Below are 12,954 nucleotides of genomic sequence, written 5' to 3'. Positions count from 1 at the left end.
ACCTTAATAATTCCTCGAGAAAAAGCTTTGAAGGAGCTTGAATGGAAGTCGAAGAAGATGGAGGAGATGGAGAGGAATTACAAGGGGAAAGCTAAGATAATTTACAAAATTGAAAGATATCTAAATTACATTGGAAAAACTCTATTTATAGGCGTGGCTCGGCCCTCTTTTTGACCTATTTTCGTGTCCTTATTGGTGTAGGAAGTCGTGGGGTCCATCGTGGCTTCGTGGGGGCAGAATTGGTCTTTTTGACCAATTCCCGCAGGTCTGCTCGCCGAGCAGGGCGAGCTGCTCGGCGAGCAGGGCGAGCTGCTCGCGACGAGCAGGCTCCTGCTCGCCGAGCAGGCGCCTGGCGGCCTGCTCGGCGAGCAGGCATTGCCTACGGAGGCTTGCTCATCGAGCGTTTTCGCCCGGCATGCCCTTGATGCTTGCCGAATGCCGTCGATGCCCTTTTTCGCCCGAACTTACACCTGCGCACGTATTGAAACTCCAGATAACATTAGTCCAAAGGCTAAATTGATCCGTCAATCGCTTATTTTGAGCAAACGCTTCGTTTGGTGCGACTTTTGACGGACCAATTAGCTTCAAAAGATAATGGAATTATACTATGCATGCTATTTTGGCCGTAATTGCCTAGATTGGTCATAAAACGAGCCTAAACAACGAAAAATAAATAAAACGTTTCCAATTCCTAACTAACTCACACAAAAGCATTTAAATGCGAGAAATGGTCGCTTATTAACTAAATAATGCTAAAACCCATCCAAAAATCGTACCCAAAGATAGGGTTTTTTTGACCCCTATCACATAACATGATAGAGTGAGGGTGTTAGAGGTTACCAGATGCTAGGACAGCGACTATCGGTACAGATAAGGCGTGATGGGAAAGAGAGGAGTTAACCTCTCTATCCACAGGGGCAGGAATACCCTCCTCTTTCGAGGAGGCAGCGACATTAGCCTTAACATTAGCACTGGCAGGTGTTTCGGGCATTTGTCTTACCGGACTTTTTACAGAGAAACCAGAGGGACTTTCCTTGGCATGCTCCTCAATGCAAAGGCTCTTGAGCATATCGATCTCGCCTTGCTGCGACGCGTATTTTTGCTCCATGGCGAATATCATTTCGCGGTTTGCCAGATTCTGGGCAAACAGGGCATTGAATCGATCCATTATATCCTCGCTGGTCAGCTTTGCACACTTCTTATAAAAGTCCAAGTCCTTCGGCTTCTCGACTTGCTCGGAATCTGACGACACTGATACAGTAGGCTCGCTTTTCCTTTTTCGGCTCTCAGTCTGCCGAGATGTAACAAAGTCAGACATCCAGGCCCACTTCCTGTTCACAAGTTTTCCGAATAGCATCTTTTGGAGGCTCTTGAGATCAATCGGGTTAGGATGATTCACAATCGTGAGACGAGAGCGGTCTTCTGGTTATAAAACCCAGATTGACTCCGCAATCCTGGTGACAATGCTTCCACAACAGATGGTCGACGAGTTTTTCTTGGAAAAAGCGCTGATGTATTCTCCGAACCAGAATCCCAAATTCATTCTCGGTCCAACTGGCATACTCCACAACGCGGTGAGATCTGCATGTGGCATGGTGGCTTGGTTTTCCCGGGCGAAGATTGTACCGGAGATCCACTTGTGCAAATACCGAACAGCATAATCATCGATATTGGACGCCTTGGACGAACTGCCGTCATAATGTTTCTATCCTGAAAGTGATTCCAAGAAGGCCACAAGGTCGAAAACATCAGGCGTTGTGGTGAATGCCTCTTTATAGCTCTCAGATTCTAGATCGTCATCGTCGGCAGCACCAAGCATCTGGTTAAACAGGTTAAGCGAAGGCCTCTAGGAGTGACACATGAGCCTGAAGCTAAATTTTCCCTCTTCGTCACGGTTCGGTTATCTCAGCGTTGTGGTTAAAGGTGGATAAGAACTCGAGTGTCAGTTCCCGATAGGCAGGTTCCATCATTTCAAAGAAACATTCAAAATGACCGGCCTTCATGAGGGTGCGCACACGATCCTCGAGCTTCAGCCTCTTTAGGGATTCCCAGCAAACTGTTCGGATGGGTCTGAACTGAAATTTTGCTAACTCATCATAGTACGCCTGTACAGAGGCGTCTTTAAACTGGGAGAGTTTCTTGACCAGCTTTTCATCCGGGACAAAAGCCACAGTGCTTGGCTATTTCTTTCTTGGAAGATCCCTCTATTTTCACGTTTTTGCCCGAGCCTCGGGTTCTCATTTCGCTTTCTAGTTTAAGTAGGGTTTTCTAGTGGTACAGGGCACAGATCATGAACTGCCTTTGTGAAAAGAAATCTCAAAGAAAAGAAAGAAATATGGTGAAAGACGGACTGAACTGAGATAAATCTTCTTTAAGTAGGGGAAACGAGGCGTCTTCTCGCCAATCTGTCATTATGAGGTCGAATCAGAGTCGGCCACCTGGACAGATTGGCAGAAAGGCGCGTATTTTCGAATTAGAACGATGGGTGATGAACGGTCAAGATTTGATTTTAGCATTTATTTCCCCCTAACCGTTCAATCTTATCGAGGAGAAAAACAGGCGATATGATTGCCTATGGGCAAAGGAGTGGACGTTCCACTTTTCCTAGCTTTTAATAAAAAATTTTTACCGCCCTAATTTCTACGATATTCCCTTCCCTACAAAACAGGTACATTTGTACTACCTCACCCTTGGAAGGATTTTTAGGTTTTATAATTGTGCCTGGGCAGAAGATACTCATTATGAAGTAAAACTCAACACATTTGACACAAGAATAAAAATAAAAATAAAAGTAAAAATAAAAATCAATAAAATGCAAAGTTACTTGTGCTACAATTGGTGTTTGTAGCGGACACCCTGTTCTCGTGCTTTTACTGACTTGGGGGATCCTGAAAATGAACAGTATCGATCTTCCTTGTGTGATCGTTCTCTAAATATGGTTTTAATCTTTGCCCGTTCACCTTAAAAGGATCACCCCCGTACTTGAAAATTTCAACAGCTCCATGTGCGAATACACGGTTCACTATGAATGGTCCTGACCATCTTGACTTGAGCTTTCCTGGAAAGAGCCTCAATCGTGAATTATAGAGAAGGACGTTTTATCCCTCATGAAACACCTTGTTCAGGAGCTTTTTGTCGTGCCACTACTTGGTCCTGGCTTTCTGATTTACCGTATTTTCGTACGAGAACAGTCTGAATTCCTCCATTTCGCTCAGTTGTAAACTTCTCTGTTCACCAACAGCCTGTGTCTCAAAATTTAAAAATGTTAACGCCCAAAATGCACGGTGTTCCATTTCCACCGACAGGTGACAAGATTTCCCGTATAACAAACGAAACGGAGACATTCCAATCGGTGTTTTATAAGCGGTACGATATGCCCATAGAGCATCATCGAGCTTGTTTGCCCAATCCCTCCGAGAGTTGCCAACAGTTTTCTCTAAAATTCTTTTTATTTCTCTATTGGAGATCTCCACCTGTCCACTAGTTTGTGGATGGTATGGTGTGGCAACCCTGTGTGAGACTCCAAGTTTCCCCATTAATTTTTCAAATTTCGCATTACAGAAGTGGGTCCCTTGATCACTGATGATCGCTCGCGGGACCCCAAATCTGGTAAACAGCCTTTTCAAAAATTTTACTACCACACGGGCGTCATTGGTGGGACTAGCCATTGCGTCGACCCACTTGCTCACATAATCCATAACCACTAAGATGTATTTATTTCCTAAGGAAGTCGGGAATGGTCCCATAAAATCTATGCCCCAAATGTCAAAACTTTCGCACACAACTATGTTGTTGAGAGGCATAGCATTTCGAGCCGAAATGTTGCCAGTTCGTTGGCACTCATTGCAAGTGCTAACGAAGGCATGAGCATCCTTGAAAAGAGTGGGCCAGAAAAAACCTGATTGGAGAACCTTGGCTGCGGTTCGGCTTGCGCTATGGTGTCCTCCGGCTTCACGGTTATGACAGTGGCTTAGAACATCCTGTCCTTCTTCTTGCGATATACATCTTCGAATGATTTGGTCCGCGCACAACCTGAAAAGGTAAGGGTCATCCCAAAAGTAATATTTGACTTCGGAGAAAAACTTCCTTTTTTGATTCGTGGATAGGTTGTGTGGTTTGAGCGAAGTTGCAAGGTAATTAGCTATATCGGCGAACCATGGCGCAGACTGTGCCGTATATAGATGCTCGTCAGGAAACCTTTCAACGATTTCTGCTTGTTCAAAGCTGCCCTTGTGATCTATCCTTGACAAATGATCTGCTGCAACATTCTCCGTTCCCTTTTTATCCTTAATTTCCAGATCAAACTCCTGGAGTAATAACAACCATCGGATCAACCTTGGCTTAGCATCTTTCTTCGCGAACAAGTATCGCAACGCTGCGTGGTCTGTGTGAACAATCACCCTGGATAACACCAGGTAGGGTCTGAATTTGTCGAAAGCATACACAACCGCAAGAAGTTCCTTCTCGGTAGTTGTGTAGTTCTGCTGGGCCTCGTTTAATGTATTTCTTGCATAGTAGATGGGCCGAAACTTCTTTTCAATCCTCTGTCCAAGAACAGCTCCCACACAATTATCGCTTGCATCGCACATCATTTCAAACGGTTTCTCCCAGTCAGGTCCAGCTAGTATTGGTGAATTGATCAGTTTGCTCTTCAAGAGTTCAAATGCCTGTACACAGCTTGCGGTGAATACAAATTCAGCTTCCTTATGAAGTAGGGCAGACAAGGGTAGTGCAATCTTTGAAAAATCTTTGATAAACCGGCGATAGAACCCTGCATGCCCCAGAAAACTTCCCACATCCTTTACATTGGTGGGCACAGCCAGCTTTTCTATCACCTCTACTTTAGCTTTGTCCACTTCCATCCCTTTTTCTGAAATTTTATGCCCAAGGACAATTCCTCCTGTGACCATGAAGTGGCATTTCTCCCAATTTAAGACCAAGTTAGTTTCCTTGCATCGCATGAGCACCGCTTCGAGGTTGTTCAAATAGCTGTCAAAGCAGTTCCCATAAACTGAGAAGTCGTCCATGAATATTTCTACTGTTCGCTCCACCATGTCATGAAAAATGGACATCATGCATCGCTGAAAAGTGGCAGGAGCATTGCACAGGCCGAACGACATTCTTCTGTAAGCATAAGTCCCATATGGACACGTGAACGTTGTTTTCTCCTGGTCCTCACAATGAATTGCGATTTGGTTGTATCCTGAATATCCGTCAAGAAAACAGTAGAATGCATAGCCCGCTAAACGCTCTAGCATCTGATCAATGAAGGGCAGCGGAAAATGATCCTTCCTTGTCGCCTCATTGAGCTTCCTGTAATCAACACAAACTCTCCATCCTGTGATTGTTCTTGTGGGCACTAACTCATCTTTCTCATTGAGGACTACTGTCGTTCCTCCCTTCTTTGGCACAACATGAACAGGGCTTGTCCAAACACTATCGGATATTGGGTAGATAATTCCAGCATCGAGAAGCTTGATTACTTCTTTACGTACAACCTCCTTCATGTGGGGATTTAATCTGCGTTGTGGCTGGACTGTTGGTTTATGCTCCTTCTCCATCAAGATTCTGTGAACACAGACTGCCGGGCTAATTCCTTTTATGTCATCAATTTTCCACGCGATTGCAGCCTTGTTTCTTTGCAAAACCGCCAAGAGTTGCGCCTTTTGATCTGGAGTCAACTTTGAAGATATGATGACCGGACGTCCGCTGGGTGGTTCAAGGAATGCGTACTCGAGATGATCAGGCAGTGGCTTCAATTCTGGTTTAGACACAGGCACAGTTGGTACCTCTGGTGGTTCTTGATGGGTTGGAACAGTAGGGTCGAACGGAGGTGCCGGAAGGTTGGACTCAATGGAACACCCTGTCCCTGCGCATATGTTCACCTCTTCTCCCAATAAAGTTTCTAATGTGTCCTGTTCCTGCAAAGTAGAAAGACTTTGAAACTCGTCTAAGAAACAACATGTGTCATCATTATTATTCGCATGCCTCATAGCCTCGTTCATCTTAAAGATAACTTCTTCCCCATTAATTCTTAAAAATAAGTGCCCCTCACCCACGTCTATCAATGCCTTCCCTGTTTCTAAGAATGGTCTTCCTAGGATGATAGGAACATGCAAGTCTTCATCTATGTCCATTATAATAAAATCAATGGGCAAAATGAATTTTCCTACTTTTACTAGCACGTCTTCCACTATCCCCCTAGGGTAGCATACGGAACGATCAACTAACTGAATAGACATGCGAGTAGGCTGGGGTTCTCCTAGTCCAAGTTTTGCATACACAGAATATGGCATGAGATTTATGCTAGCCCCTAAATCACACAGTGCATTTTCAATATTCAGTTTTCCAATAGAACAAGGTATCAAAAAACTCCCTGGATCTTTTAGCTTCTTGGGCAGCTGCTGATTGTTTTGGAGTATTGACAAACAATCTCTGTTGAGTTGTATCATGGAAATGTTTTCCAGCTTCTTCTTGTTCGATAAGATGTCCTTGAGGAATTTGGCGTATATCGGCATCTGTGCCAGTGCTTCCACGAAAGGAATGTTTATATGTAACTTCCTTAAGGTATCCATCACCTTCGAATTCTGCTCTTCCAACTTCTTGTTGATTAGACGCGTTGGATATGGCACAGGTGGAACATATGGTGGTGGTGGTTTATACGTTCTTTCCTCCTCCTCTTGATCTGGCTGACTTGTTTGGTCTGCCTTCCTTGTTTCTTCATTTTTAGGAACAGCCTGTTCCTGTTCTCCTTCAGCTTCTTTGGACATTCCTGCACACTCAGCGTTCTTATCAGATAAAACCACAGGTTGAGTTTCCTTACCAGACCTTAGTGTGATTGCCATAACGTCGCCTTTAGGATTTGGCTCTGTATTACTTGGCATTATCCCCTTTCCTTTTGATGTGGACGCAGCTATCTGGTGAACTTGTGTTTCCAAACTCTTGATTGATGCCTGCGTCTGTTTCATGAACTGCATCATCATTGTTTTCATATCTGGTTCGACATCTTCCTTTTGTGGCACATGTTGTTTATAGTGCTGCTGAGGTTGTCTTTGGTAATGTCATCCTTGCTGTTGTTGATACCTAGGCTGATCCTGATACTGTGGTGGTCCCAGCTGGTCCGGTTGGCCTGTCCATCCAAAATTTGGATGGTTCCTAGTTTCAGAGTTGTACGTGTTAGAATAATGGTTAGGCTGGTTCCTCTGATTGTACCCTGCGTAGTCGCATTTAGCCCGTGTGCCTTTTCCTTGCTTAACTCCAGGACAGTTGATATTGAAATGAGCTCCTCCGCAAAAAACCACAACTGTCATTGAATGGCGGTTCATTGTGAATGGACGAGACATTTATCTTTCCCAGCTGTCGAGTAAGCTGTTCTACTTGGCTTGTCAATTTCGAAACGACATCCTCGTTTCCTGTCCTTTTTCCTTCACTTCTAGACGAGTGCTAGTTGTAACTCCTGCTTACCATTTTCTCTATTAGGTCATATAAAGCTTGTGGCTCTAGATCTTCTGGGTTACCATTCACGATAGATTCAATCTGGATTTTGTAAACGTTGGTCGCGCCCTTGTAAAAATTCTGCATTTGCATCCACATAGGGATACCATGATTTGGCACCCTTCTGAGCAGCTCCTTGTACCTTTCTCATGCTTCAGCCATCGACTCATCTTCGTCCTGTATGAAGCGTGACACTTCATTTCGTAGCTTGATGGCTTATCGAGGCGGAAAATACTTCATCAGAAAAGCTCTTGCCATCTCTTCCCAACTCGTGATCGTTCCTGGTTGCAAATTTCGCAGTCAGGTTTTTGCTTTATCCCTCAGGGAAAAAGGAAACAGCTTCAATCTGATCACGTCGTCAGAGACACCCCTGTTCGACCTGAATATGTTGCACAATGTGATGAATTCTTGAAGATGCCCATTTGGATCTTCCGATTGAAACCCATTAAATTGCACTGAGGCCTGTATCATCTGTATCATGGACCCTTTTACTTCGAACATGTTGTTCCCCTCGTTGGGCAACACGATACACGATGAGTGTCCCTTGGTAGTTGGCCTAGAGTAGTCTCTGATTCTCATAACAGGAGGGTTATTGTTTTCTCCTTCTTCTTCTTGGTTTGGTGGAACTGGCTGTTCTGGCCCTTCCCTTCCAGCCATTCTTCTTTCTCTTTGCCTTTCTCTCTATCTAGCACGTCGAGCTCCCGCTCTGTTTCGTCTACACGTTCTCTCTAATTCGAGATCAATAGGAAAAATAGGAGGTGCAGCTCTACGCATAAACGGGTAATTAACTTCTTTGTTCCTGCACGCCTTAACACACAGATTAAAAACACCCTGTTTTACAGAAATTTCAGCTATAAATTTGTTGCTCTCAATCCCCGGCAACGGCGCTAAAAACTTGTTGTCCTCGGATTAGACTCTAGCAAGTGCACTAGATACAAGTAATAAAGTGATAAGTGAGTATCGTCTCCACAGGGATTGTGATTCAAATCAATATTAGAAATCGTTGCCAAACAGTGTGTGTCACAACAGTGTCTTCTTTTATCGTTGATTGTTTGATGTTGGTTACTTAACAATTCAGGCAGACTGATGAAACAAGAAAATGAAATAACTTTGCAAAGATTTTAGAGAATAGAACAGGCTCGACATAGCCGAACACGGTGTGCTACGTCTTACAACATTCCATGAATACAAGACAATGCCAATGAAGCCAAAGTTTCAGTTTGAAGTGAGTTTGAGTCAACTTTCGTGTGTTCTCAAACTCCTAAGATTTACTAACACCTTTAGCGTCCTAAAGATACGTTCTTTCTAGCATTAAGAACAAAACTGCATTTCTAGATGAGAAAACCCTTGACACAACCTTCTAACTTGTCAGCTTCGAAGTTGGGAGATCAATAGAGATATCGGTGAAGATGAAAACAGTGTCCTATCATTCATCTAACACATACATACATGCTTAAGCAAGAAAGTTAAACCCTCATTGACCACAACATTGGCAAAATACGAAATATTCATAAAAACATTGTAACACTTACATCACCGGGTCGGCCAGGCCGTGCCCGTTCAAAAGGACTACTCACTCATATCGAGCAGTGAGCAGACGATGGTTCTTGATACAGCTTGAGACTCCATGTGAGCTCTCTTCTTTCTTCTATTCTTTGTTACTAAAAAAATACTAAAAATCCGAAGTACTAAACTTTTCTCTGCTTCACCTATTTAAAGGGAAAGACAGAGGCCAAAATAGGTACAACTTTCGTACCCTTTCTACAAAATAAGTCAACTACCAACTACAATTAAAATAGACTAAAATGATTAAATTTCGATTAACCCTTGAACACTCAATGGGGTGATACTTCAAGTCATCTTGCTTCTTTAGGCAATCCCATCGCCACACACTTTCACCTGCCGCTCTGCCGCTTTCCCTGCTACTGCCACCATGATCTGTCGTTGTCCGTCATTGGAAAATCCGGCGTTTGACCGCTGGATACAAGTAAAGCTCCACTCCTCTTGGCTTTAGCAAAACAAGCTGTTTCCAGCGAGTTTAACATTTCTCTTTGCTTATCTGCACAAGGACAGTAATTAGCCCTTATTTCTTACCAAATGACATAATAAAACACCCAAATTTCCTTATAAATACTATGTTAAATTTAGTAAATTTCATGCTTAACAATATGCACCCAATTGTATATTCACATGAGCAACTAGCTAATTTGTTTACAAAAGCATTGAGTCACCACCAAATGCTAACATCCATGATTAAAATGGGGATTGTGAAGGTTAAGCATGGAACTTCATCTTGTGGGGGGAGTGTTGAAACTATATAATTGCAAGATAAAGTTTAGTAAAACGACATCACTTTGTAGAGAAATAATATACTGTTATAGGTTGTAAGGATACCACAATAGATGTGAGAGGTTTGGGTGTGTGTATAAATATATTTGTAACAGATACTTACCTTTTTAATTGAATATAATTTTCAGTCATTGACTCTACTTTCCTTTTCTTAGATTCTCTGATAATACAAGTCTTCCTCTCCATCATATTCTAGATAGAGTCTCGCATAGGCCTCCATTAATATTTTTCCGTTATCCATTGAACATAAAAATAAATTCTAGTAAAAGAACGCAACAAGAGAAAGCCTAAAAGTTTAGGTTAAAAAATTAATAAAAATGAAGAGACATATTCATTTACTTGTAAATCGATGAATGCACAAGTTATTTTTCCGTTAAAAAATCAATGAATGCACACTCCAAAATGAGAGACATATTCATTTACTTGTAAATCGATGAATGCACAAGTTATTTATGAAACTACAAGTTATATAGTAAATATAATTTCATAACAACTCAAACAGAAAAATAATGATGCAATACGTAAAATAAATGCATGTTTAATTGTCATGTACTTGAATCAGAATCTCATTGTGAAAATTTTCACCTCTTTTTATAATCAAACAAAATTAATAAAAATGAAGAAATCAATACTCCCTTCCTCCCATTATATAAGTCATTTTAGAGTTTTTCACACAAATTAAGAAACATAATTAATATAAAGTCAAATTATTGAATTTACATTGGTTAACTAAAAAAAATTCTCTCTCATATAATTGTCGGGGAATAAGCATTTGAATGTTAAAAAACACATGGATACATAAAAAAACCAAGACATAAATTCAATGCTTAGATTTAAAAACCAAACTAAAAATTCTTGGAAAACTAAAACGACTTATATTTTGAAAAAAAAAATCCACTTTTTAAAATGACTTATATAATGAGATAGAGGGAGTATATAGAAAGAAAAAAAACACCATTGTTGAATAACATTCTTAATTAAATTTATAAGTTTAACTAAGACAAAAACTTTCTGTGAATTCAATACCAAAAAAAAAAATGAATACTAAATTTTGTCAAATAAATAAAAAAGACATTGGAAATTTGCATAAAATATTAGCTGTTTTTGTTAATTAGAAAAGGAATTTGAAATGCACAAGCATAAAGTTGAAAGTAAAAAAAAATTAGAACTCGTTTTTCTCCTGAAATAGAATAGTCCAATAAAAATGAATTATTATATATATATATATATATATATATATATATATATATATATATATATATATATATATATATATTTGGTATACACTGAAAATAATTAATTGTATCTTTCTATCACTCTCTTTATTTTTTTCTTTTTTTTTATAATTATTATTTTTTTAATGTTGGAGTACTTATGTAAATACATGAAAAATGAATACGTAAGCTCAAGATAATATAAATGCAAATTTTTTTACAAAAGGGAAATTTTAAAAGGAATATTTAAGATAGCATAAGCATTAGAAAATAAGGAATAATTAATGATTTGATAGAAAGCTACGTAAGTCAGTGTTGAAATCTTTTTTTCATAACCAATGCAACTTAATTTTAATTATATGGGTATGGTATGAGATCATCTCTTTTTTTTTTATTGTGATAGATAAGTACACAGCCTTTCTGTTTTAATTTCACATTATTACATGTAATTCTATAATTCTATAATTCTATATTTTGATTAAAAAAACAAAAAAATGTTATATTTTATAAAAAAACAGGTAAATTACACCCATGGCCACTGAACTTTACCCATTTTCACATTATGGCTATTGAACTTTATTTCTTCCCGGTATGGCCACTGAACTTTACACTTTTTAACACCGGTAGCCACTCAATTTTAACTAACTTCTCAAAATGACCGTTAACGATCGTTAACGACCTCAAAATAAAAATATTCAAGAATTAAAGTTGTTCATAACGACATTTACCATGAAACCACATTTTTTATTTTCGAAAATCACATTTTTTAGAGCTTTCTCTCTCTAAAATTTTACTTTCTCTCTCCTAACCAAACAACATCCAAATGACCTCAAAACAAAAATTTTCAAAAATTAAAGTTCCTTAGAATATCATTAACGCTTTGGATTTTTTGTTTTTAGCCGACAACGGTCGTTCTGAGGCGTTAAGTGGCCATCGGTGTGAAAAAGTGTAAAGTTCAGTGGCCATACCGGGAAGAAATGAAGTTCAGTGGCCATAATGTGAAAATGGGTAAAGTTCAGTGGCCATGGGTGGAGGGAGCGAATCTGTGTCGCTGACACGACTTGATTTTCACGGTTTTATATGATGGTTCATGTTAGCCGACCCCGAATCATTTCGGGACTAAGGCTTTGTTGTTGTTGTTATTATTCTTTCAACAAATTAAAGATACTCTAAATTAGCAGTCTTAAAATTGTTGGGAAAAAAAAGAAAGACTTTCTCTCCAAATACATAAAAAAGAGAGATAAGAGGTATCTAAAGTAAAAATTCTGACGTTGCTCGTGTAAAATGCATGAATTAATAATAATAAAACAAGCAAAAAAAAAACCTTACAGAATAAAAAAATATTTTTAACTTACTAATTATACCTTTTAAATTCATTTCTTTATTATTCTTTCAACAAATTAAAGATACTCTAAATTAGCAGTCTTAAAATTGTTGGAAAAAAAAAAGAAAGACTTTCTCTCCAAATACATAAAAAAGAGAGATAAGAGGTATCTAAAGTAAAAATTCTAACGTTGCTCGTGTAAAATGCATGAATTAATAATAATAAAACAAGAATTCCTTAAAATAATATGTGTCTGTCGGGAGTCTTACCCGGATCTATTGCTTGGAAGGCAATTATCCTAACCGTTGGACTACAAACGCTAGTTTCTATCCAAAAATTAAAGATTGAATTATTATCATAAGTCGTGCATTTCTACTATTCATTCCTACTCATGATTATATTTGTTTAACTGACTAAAATTGTTTTCTTTATGAGCTAAAAGTAAATTACTATGAATAGTATAAGATGAATTATGGGAGCATCTCTTGAAAGTCTTGTTGCTTAGTACAAAAAGAAAATGTTTTAATCACCTAAGACCACGTTAATGATATGTAGAGTAACAGTGGTTTTCAC

This window comes from Euphorbia lathyris, chromosome 1, assembly GCF_963576675.1.
Source record: "Euphorbia lathyris chromosome 1, ddEupLath1.1, whole genome shotgun sequence".
Taxonomy (NCBI): Eukaryota; Viridiplantae; Streptophyta; class Magnoliopsida; order Malpighiales; family Euphorbiaceae; genus Euphorbia; species Euphorbia lathyris.
The sequence above is the reverse complement of the archived record's forward strand: the minus strand, read 5'-3'. Positions refer to the sequence as shown.